We start from the raw sequence: 10,496 nt of genomic DNA on the forward strand, positions 1-10,496 counted from the left end.
GGAGGCTGAGGCAGGAGAATCGCTTGAACCCGGGAGGCGGAGGTTGCAGTGAGCCAAGATTGCACCATTGCACTCCAGCCTGGGGGACAAGAACAAAACTTTGTCTCAAAAATAAATAAATAAATAAATAACAATAAAATAAAATAAAAAAATAGAGGGGCAGACTGGAGACTGACTGATGGAACTAGGCTGGAGGTAGATCTAGCCTTTGTAGGTTTGAAAGCTCCTCAGGCCAACTCTTAGGTGCAGCCAAGATGGGTAACCACAGACCAAGATGCTAAGGAGGTAAGAGAGGGAGAGATGGTGAGCTGGGAATGTGCTTCTTAACCTAACTCATTAAGCCCTTGTTCTTTCCCTCCTAGAATGGTCCAATTCCTTTCTCAGCTGCATTTCTGGTTTTTAAGAAACTCACTTATGCTACTCTACCTCAGACTTAAGGAAAGCGCTTGTTAAAGAGAAAATGTGTCTTCAAGGCAATAAACAATTGAGCTTTTCGTGATGATTGGGGAAAGATACCCCCAAAGCAGAAGTCTGGGTCGCTCACAATCAAAAGCCTCCAAACAACAATGATCACAGGCATCCTCTGGTCACCAGGTCTTGGCCTGGTACCTGGAACCCAGCAGGCATGAAAATGCTGGGGGGACATGGCCATGGGCACAAGAGCAACCATTTATACGGGGCAAGCTTTTGGGGTTTGTGGCAGAAGTCCTCCTGACTTTTGGGTCCAGGTCTTTGGCTTCTATGCCACAGGAGTTCCAGGATCTTACATAGGAGCCTCTGCCTTGAGTAGGAGAGAGCAATGGAATGCAAGTTCTAGATGGGTCTTCTGTGATAACAGGATAAAAACAGACAAAGACGAGAATCTCAAGGACACCATTTTCAGGTTTAAGTCCTATTGAGGTGGGCAGATCACGAGGTCAGGAGATTGAGACTATCCTGGCTAACATGGTGAAACCCGGTCTCTACTAAAAACACAAAAAATTAGCCGGGCGTGGTGGCGGGTGCCTGTAGTCCCAGCTACTCGGGAGGCTGAGGTAGGAGAATGGCGTGAACTCGGGAGGCAGATGCTGCAGTGAACTGAGATCATGCCCTTGTATTCCAGGCTGGGTGACAGAGCAAGACTCCACCTCAAAAAAAAAAAAAAAAAAAGGAACTAGACCAACAAGGAAAAGAAATGGATTAAGAGTTTAATTGGGTGGGATTATTTTGAAGGATGCTCAATACAGTTCTGCAATGGAGAAGCCTGGATGGGAGTGATGTATGCCATATCAGGAAAGACTTCATGGAGGCCAAGCTGCCAGAATGAAGAGGAAGAGAAGGCCAGCCAGCAGCTGGATATCAAAGGTGCTGGTGGAGGCAGCAGACACACCAAGTAGCATGAAGGGGAGAGGTTAGCAAAAGCTGGCATAGAGGCTGGGTACGGTGGCTCAAGTCTGTAATCCCAGCACTTTGGGAGGCCGAGGCAGGTTGACCACTTGAGGTCAGGAGTTCGAGATCAGCCTGGCCAAGACGGTGAAACCCCGTCTCTACTAAAAATACAAAAATTAGCCGGGCGTGGTGGTGGGCACCTGTAATCCCAGCTATTCAGGAGGCTGAGGCAGGAGAATCTCTTGAACGCGGGAGGTGAAGGTTGCAGTGAGCGAAGATGGCTCCACTGCACTCCAGCCTGAGCAACAGAGCGAGATTCTGTCTTAAAAAAAAAAAAAAGTAGCATAGGGTTGCATGGTTGGGTATTATCGTCCACTCACATGGCCATCGTATAAACTTCACAACTATTTAGTGATTACCCTTTCTGTTGGTGGCAGCTGGCATGTCCACAGTTTAGTTTCTGGAACACAGCATCTAAGCAGTCACTATGGTTTACTGACATTTTTGGGTCACTACCTGAAATTTTATTTTTTTCTGGAAGGGGTTCACTAATCCCTACTCCAAGGCCCAGTTCCTGTGGCTATGTGCTTCCAGGCAAAATATTCATTAATTTAACAAATACTTATTGAGTATATACCATGAAGGTATAATCATATGCCAAAAGAATCTAGTCCTAAAAGATCTAGTGCCTCTTCTCATGGAGTTCCAGTGGTTATACTAGGACCCTACATGCACAGCCAGAGGTAAGTGCCCTGAAGGAGAGGAGTATCACAGGACTGCAAGAAGAAAGGGGGTAGTAAGGCACTGCTGACTGGGCCTATGTGTCTCCACTTTATATCAACTTGTTATCCTGTGAACAGCAAACCTCAGTAGCACTGCATGCTGCCTGGGAACCCTCAGCAAATATTAAAGCATCTACTCAATATTAACACTCATATTCACCAACAAATACAGGGGCAATTATTGTTTCAGGAAGGCAGATTAAAGCATAGTTTGACAGCCTTTAACAGTGCAGAAAATTGAAAGAAAAAAAAAAACAGTTAATGCCTTTAAAAGTCATTATAATGAAAGAGACTCGAGGGACTCTGAACCACAGAAAGGTGGAGTTGGGCCGGATGGCTTCCTTTGGTCAATAATAGGTGAATGACTGTCATTAAGAAAAGGACTTCTTGCAAAAGAACAGCTTAATCCCAGGAAAAGGAAAGAGTAAAAAGGTTACATTAAGGGAATCAGGGATAATCTCTATCAATTACCCAGAGCCTTTCCTGTTAGGAAAGTCTCAAAAGAAGAACAGGAAAAGAGCTGGGTCATGATCCAGGGTGCTTACACTTTGTTTTATGATCCAGGAGTTAGGCAGTCTGGTTTGTGGGTAAGTGGAGAAAGCTGTAACTACAAGCACTATGTAACCCCCACAAATAAGCGCAGGTAATTGTAGAATATGCCAACACTGGCTCAAGAGGCACCCAGCTATCAGGCAGGCATGGGGAACTGGCTGGCATTTTGAGGCTAAACAAATCAAACTGCATACCTACCAGGTGGCTAGGAATTTGGAACGATCGGTGAGGAAAATTCAGAAGAGGGACCACAAACCACTCCCTTTGGAGGGAAGAGTTCCGGCCAGACGGCCCTACGTGGAATAAATGACTGATCCTGCTTCTCCTGGCCCTGGGAGCCAATGTGGTGCACTAGAGGAGACTTAGCCTCCTTATCCCTTCCTGGGAGACAATGCAGCACACCCTAGGAGAGACTGAGCCTCCTTCTCCATTCATGGGAGCTAATGTAGCCCACCATAGGGAACTGAGCCTGCTTCTCCATGCCTGGGAGTTACTGTATCCCATGCAAGGGAAGCAGCCTGCTTCTCCACTCCTGGGAGTCACTTGAAAGTCACTGCAGTCCTCATGCTGGGGGGCAAAGAGGGTCTCTGGGGCAAAGAGGGTCTCTGAGGCAACAGGGTCCTTGACTATGGTCCATCTGAATCAAGTGTCCCTCAGTCCTGAAGTGGGATGAAAGTGCACCTAGTCCCATGTCCAAGATTTGCAAAGGAGGCATGAGTTTCCTGAGGTCAGAGTGTGCCGGCAGTGGGAAAGGGTGTTCCATCAGAGCCAACTGCTTCCTGTCAACCCTGCCCCCACTTCTGTAGAGTCCGTTAAGTTTTATAATATTGAAGATTTTTTTTGTTGACTCCAATGTTAGTTTTTCAATAATAACTTTAAAATATATTTAATCAGGATCTATTAGTAAACAGAGACATTTTTGTATTATTTCAAGCAATTTTTGTCAGAATTACAGAATTCCTATACCAGGAGATTTGAAGCCAAGCATTTAAGGAAAGAATTTTTTTTGAGACAGAGTCTCGTTCTGTCACCTAGGCTGGAGTGCAGTGGCGCGATCTCGGCTCACTGCAAGCTCTGCCTCCCGGGTTTATGCCATTCTCCTGCCTCAGCCTCCCGAGTAGCTGGGACTACAGGCGCCCGCCACCATGCCCAGCTAATTTTTTGTATTTTTAGTAGAGACGGGGTTTCACCGAGTTAGCCAGGATGGTCTCGATCTCCTGACCTTGTGATCCGCCCACCTCGGCCTCCCAAAGTGCTGGGATTACAGACGTGAGCCACTGCACCGGGCCAAGGAAAGAATTTTTTAAAAACCAATTTGTCGGAGGTGGGGGGGTGGTGGAGGATGAGAAATTACTTAATGGGCACAATATACATAATTCAGGTAATGGCTACACTAAAAGCCCTGACGTTTCCACTATGCAATATACCCATGTAACCAAATTATATTTGTACCCCATAAATTTAGAATAAAAAAACTCATTTGTTACAGGGAAGCTGACTATAAAGGACCTGCTAGCAGGCAAGTGTATGGTAGCTTATAAGGAAGATGGAATCTTGAAAAGAAGGGTAAATTAAAATATTTTCAAATATACCAGTTGAGTTCACTTAATACATTTTAAAGTGAGTACCTCTCTAACAACAATAAATTAATTCTCCAACCTACTGAGTTTGCTTCTAAGAGGATTAGGACTCAACTCAAACTTACGAGACGGACAGCTGACTAAAGTCAGGGTTGTGGGTTCCCCCCCTCATCTGAAACTTCACGAAGTAATTTAAAGTCAGGGTGTTTAACAGAGTACTGCTGGTCACACAGTCACATACCTAAGCCTGTCCTCACACTATCATGAGAACATGCTACACCAAGATCCAGTGATGGGCAGGGACCAACCAAGACTCAGAAATACCAGGCTCCCCAAGTCTCCAGTCCTACTTCAGTTTTAGCCTTAAGAGAAAGTGTGTCTAGGATCAGGATCTGACAGTCAAGAGGAGGTTAGGTTTGGGGGTCACGTTAACAGCTAACAGATGAAGTTACAGATTAACTCTTCACTGCCATTAGTTGGTTAATGTACAATTTGTAGGTAACTTCAATCGTCCTGGCCCAAGTTCAGAGTAAAAAAAAAACAGCGTTCTCTTTTCTTATTTAAAAAGTAATAAAAGGAATGAACTACTGATATACACAATCCACATGAATGTATCTCAAAATAATTACGCTGAGTCAAAGAAGCCAGAATAAGCAGTACATACTGCAATGATTCCATTCGTATAAAATTCTATAAAATGCAAACTGGTCTACAGTAGGAGAAAGCAGATCAGTAGTTGTCTGGGGTTTGGCAGGGAAGCCAGGAAAGGGAGGGAGGGATTTTAAAGGGGAATTGAGGGAATTTGGGGGGAGCGACAGATATGTTCATCTTGACTGTGGTGATTTCATGGGGGGGTGTGTGTGCATATAGGTCAAACCTTATCAAATTGTGCACTTTAAATACGTGTTTTTTTATCACATATCTATTATACTTCAATAAAGATTAAAACAAGGCCAGGCGCGGTGGCTTGTGCCTGTAATCCCAGCACTTTGGGAGGCCGAGGTGGGTGGATCATTTGACGTCAGGAGTTCGAAACCAGCCTAGCCAACATGGTGAAACCTCGCCTCTACTAAATATACAAAAATTAGCCAGGCATGGTGGTGCCTGCCTGTAATCCCAGCTACTTGGGAGGCTGAGGTAGAAGAATCTCTTGAACCTGGGAGGGGGACGTTGCAGTGAGCGAGATCACGCCACTGCACTCCAGCCTGGGGGATGGAACGAGACTCTGTCTCAAAAAAAAAAAAGATTCAAACAAGGAGTGAGGGGAGAAAAGGAATGAGGGGAGAATCTGCAACTATTCTTTTTCCATTATTGCCCCTTATCACTTCTAAACAAAACTATTTTGACACAGACAACCTTTTACCATGTGAATGCATTTAATTTAGTTAATATAGGAAAATTTCAAAGTCAGTTTTAAAAATTATGCAGATCGAGCAAGATAATACCTCTTTCTGATATCTACTAAAACTGGCTCAGTATTTTATTTTATTTATTTATTTTTTTTGAGACAGAGTTTCGCTCTTGTTTCCCCAGCTGGAGTGCGATAGCGTGACCTTAGCTCACTGCAACCTCCGCCTCCCGGGTTCAAGTGATTCTCTTGCCTCAGCCTTCTGAGTAGCTGGGATTAGAGTATTTTAAAACAGGCTGGGTGCGGTGGCTCACGCCTGTAATCCCAGCTACTTAGGAGGCTGAGGCTCAAGAATTGCTTGAACCCAGGAGGCGAAAGTTGCAGTGAGCCGAGATCATGCCACTGCACTCCAGCCTGGGTGACAAAGCAAAACTCTGTCTTGGGGCGGGGGGGAGGATGGTTGTATCTGTACTGAACGTGACTTTTTTTTCTTGTCATTTATTCCCTGAACAATGCATTATGACAACTATTTATTAATACATAGCACTTATATTATATTAGGTATCATAAAGTAATCAGAGATGATTTAAAGTATATGGGAGGATATGCATAGGTTATATGCAAACACTGCCGCCACTTTATATAAGGTACTTGAGCATCTGTGGCTTTTGGTATCCATGGGGGAATGTGGGGGTGGGGCGGTCTTGCAACCAATTTCCCACAAATGTGAAGGGACAACTGTATTTCATCAAGATAAGGATAATCAAGATGGGGATGGGGTGGGATGCACACTTGCTAATGCTGCCCACAGTCAGGGGAGCCCAGTGGCCTGAGGGAAATCCCTATTTCCTATTTCTGGTTCTATCACACTTACTGATATCCTCGGGCAAGACACTTAATATTTGATCCCTAGTTTCCTCATCTGTAGAATTAAGACAGTGATTGTACTTTATATGGTTGTTGAGGGGATCAAATAGTTCCTGGGTGTAAAGTGCTTGGTGTAGTTTGGGTACATGGTAGGTGCCAATTAATGATTACTAATAATTGATCTAGTCTTAAATAAATTATGTTACTATGGTGTTAATTGCTACAAATCAGACAGTACTGTTTTGATAGAGGGGACTTGTGTTTGAGTTTTGAACTGGGTATTATCAATTTCTTTAGTAATCGCTTTAGCTTCATGTCATGAATGCAAGTGGTATGGTTTTTCCCTGTACTACCTTCAGCTTTCATATGGGAACAGAATGAAAATAATGACAATTAAATGGGTCTTCAGAATTTAAGTTGTTCTGCTGTAATCTTCAATCTTTCCTAGCTCAACTGGAAGGAAGTTACATGATTGACCCAAAGAATCAAATATCTCCTGCCAAGTGTTACAAGACATTCACACCTCTTGGAGTAAAGAAAATGGCCACAATATTTTATGATTCCTCCCATCAAGAAATTGAGTTTATTTTTCCACCCCTTGAATTTAGGCTTGGCCACATGAGTTGCTTTGGTCAATGGGACATGAGCAAATACAATGCCAGCAGAAGCTTGGAAAGTGCTTGAGGGGATCAAATAGTTCATGGGTGTTCATGCTTGCCCTCTCTTGTGGCTGGGAACCTTGAGAACTATCATGTGTAAGAAGCCTAGGCTAGCCTACTGGATGATAAGAGACCACATGTTGAGAGGGCATGGCGATCCCAGGTGAGGTCCCAAATACTTGAGTGAGGCCATCTTAGATCACTCAGTCCCAGAGGAACCACTAGCTGACCACAGAGATCAGCCAGGCTGGCCCAGACCAGGAGAACTGCTCAGCTAACCCACAGAACATGAGCAATGAAAACGACTGTTGTTTTCAGGGTGCTACATTTTAAGGGTAGTTTGTTACGCAGCAAAAGCTAACTGATACACCTGTGCTAAATGAATGCTCAGGGCCAAGCTACCTCACCCGTGTTGTCATCTGTACTATTGCTACTCTACCAACCTGTTTACATTCCTTTGTGCTCTTCAGCCTGTTTCTGTTTTCTTCTCTCTGAGGTCTTCGGGTTCCCTTCACTGGCTCTTACATGGTCCCAACTCACTTATTTGTTTTCCTTGAAGTCCTATGCTGGACCCCTTTTCTCTTCCTAGTCTATACACTTTCTGAACAAGCTCATTCTGGACTCCTGGTCTGAATACACACTCCCCTATCTAATGACTTCTCAACCTTCATCTCTTAGCCCTGACCCTTTTCAGGGCTAGAGTTCAAAGGGTTCCAGTTCAAAGTCAAAGTCAGGGCTCTAATCCTGAACAAAGTCAAAGTCACCAAGTTTCTCCTAAACCTACATTACTTGTCTTAGATTAATGGAATCACCAGCATTCAAACCTAGAAACCCAAATCTTCCTCCTCTTCTCTCACTACCCCTTCCCCTTCCTCTCTCCACATCCAATCGCCATAGAGAATCACTCTCAAGTGGGCTCTCCCTTTGCATCCCTGCTACCCAGTAATGCAGCAGTTTCTCTGTCTCCAATCTTTTTCCAGTTCATTCCATACATGATGCCCTGAGCTGTCTTCTTATCCTTCTCAGATTCAAGTCTCAGTTCCTTATAATGTTCAAGACTCTCCTTTGGATCCAGTTTGGATCCAGTCTGCCTGTCTGCCCTCCCCTCCCATACTATTTGCCCTCTAAGCACCAGATGCTCCACCCACACTGTTCCCCCATTTCTGAAAATTTAAGGCATACAAACATCTTCCAGCTGTTGCACAGGTTACTCATGTTACCTCAACTGCTCTCCTGGACCCTTGGTTACCTCTCAAAGCCCTTCTCATGCGCAAGGACACATCTAAAAGCCTCCTTTCTCTGCAAAACTTTGCCCAGTTTTTCTAGAACAATTTCTATACCAGCATAGCCTCTGTGTGAACTCCTCTTATGAGACTTTCCTGCACTCACCCTGGTTGACGGAATATAAGCTTTCTGTTTTCATGTCGCATTCATAGGCCTAGGGTGGCCACAGTTTCTGTCCTAGCATGCCCAGGACAGCCCGTTTACATTTCTCCTCCCACCATAACCCCTTCCATTCTCAAAAGTGTCTCAGCTTGGATGACAAATGATATGGTCACCCTAAATTGGTCTTACAGTGCTTGACCAAATCAGAGTATACAAGTCTGCTAATCCAGCTTCTCTGTGGTCCTTCTTCATATTTATTGGACTGTCAAAAAATTATTGGTCTGTGTTCACACTTCATTTGCTTAACTTTCCATAGACAGCCGGGATGATCTTCATCCCTGCAGTTTAAAAAAATCACACAATACAGATTGCAAACTCAATTGTCCACAGGGGCCACACATAAGATTTACGGCAAAAGATGTGCTGCTGCAGTGTGAGGACAGCAGAGAGTGGCGGGCACCGTGGCAGACTGGACAGTGCACACCTACCTGATGGGGGCAATTTCTAGGCAGCTGGGGCTTCCTTTACCAGGAAAAATGGGGCACCAGCACTGCCAGACCTTCTGATTTTTCAAGAGAAGGTAGAAATGTGAATTTTTATATTAAATCTTCCAATTCAACTGTTGGCAACCAATTTACACTTAAAATACTGCAGAGGTGTACCCTGTGTGGCGAATGCATCTTTGGCCTTCATAAAACTGACAGATCTCTACCTGGACAACATATCACCTTTGGAAATGGAAATAGACAAGTAGACTCCAGAGGCTGAGGCCGTCTTTGACACTCAATGGCTCTGTCCTGAAGTCCATTTGTGGGGGCAAAGAGTTGCTGTCTCAATTTTGCAGAGAATACAGGGAGCAGACAACTCTCCTTTCTAGCCAAGTGTTACTTTTCCTTCCCACTTCATGTTTCTTGGATGAAAACATATTGCAGAGGTGGCTTTAGTGCACCACTGGGCGGGCACAACCCCTAGTATGGTACAGGTGGTTGACACAGGAAGGAAGTTTCTCCAGGTGAATGAACAATGCTCTGAGATATAGCAGCCATACTCTGTTCATAGCTCACTCCAACATAAGCCAGTTCTCTCTGCTGGAGCAACTTCTTTAAATCTGAATAGGAAAACGTCTCCTTTGAAACTCCCTGGTTAATCAGTAATCACTCTTAAATAGTAAGAGGTCACGTACATATTAAGGAACAAACACACTTCTGTTTTCATGGCCTTAACAGGTAATTTGCAAAAATCCCTAAATTCAAGCTGTATCTCTAGTCCCATTGGGTTCTTAAATTAACCTTTATTGAACAAGTAAAAGGATGGCCTCATTCAGGCTTTCTCTACTATAATTATTCAGTGTTAGCAAGACTTTACTTAGTGGAACAAAGGAATTGGGTTCTAGCAGAACCTCTTATTTGCTACAGCTCTCACCCCCTGCCCTAGCAAAGCCTTGTTTCCTTATTCACTATTTTCTAAAGAGAAAGTTCTAACCCATTACAACCTGTCTCTAGGCTTTCACCTGTCTTCAAGGCGGTCGCATGCCACTTCACCTCCCAGAATGCACCTATCAGGGGCTGAGAGGACACTTCATTGATCAGGTCTCTAGATCTTCTTGTGAACATGAGGTCGATATACTGTGCAGGTCTGCATGAACTATGACAACAACCTTCACTAGTACCAGGGGCATCATTTAGTAATGATCACTTAACCTATTACACCATTATTCAGTTAACAGTATAAGATACAATTCTCATCAGCCAAGCCAGTTTCAGTATTTTTTTTTTTTTTTTTGAGACGGAATTTCGCTCTTGTTGCCTAGGCTGGAGTGCAATGGTGCAATCTCGGCTCACTGCAACCTCAGCCTTCCAGGTTCATGCCATTCTCCTGCCTCAGCCTCCCGAGTAGCTGGGACTACAGGCGCCCGCCACCATGCCCAGCTAATTTTTTGTATTTTTAGTAGAGA

The 10,496-nt window shown here is 44.3% G+C and overlaps 1 protein-coding gene across 1 annotated transcript in view; it reads right to left on the reverse strand.

Annotated features, from left to right (window-relative positions):
- The window catches only part of ZNRF3 (zinc and ring finger 3), a 74,490-nt gene that overhangs the window by 36,227 nt on the left and 27,767 nt on the right, over window positions 1-10,496 (reverse strand). The window lies entirely within an intron of this gene.

This window comes from Colobus angolensis, unplaced genomic scaffold, assembly GCF_000951035.1.
Source record: "Colobus angolensis palliatus isolate OR3802 unplaced genomic scaffold, Cang.pa_1.0 Scaffold139, whole genome shotgun sequence".
In the NCBI taxonomy this organism is placed as follows: Eukaryota; Metazoa; Chordata; class Mammalia; order Primates; family Cercopithecidae; genus Colobus; species Colobus angolensis.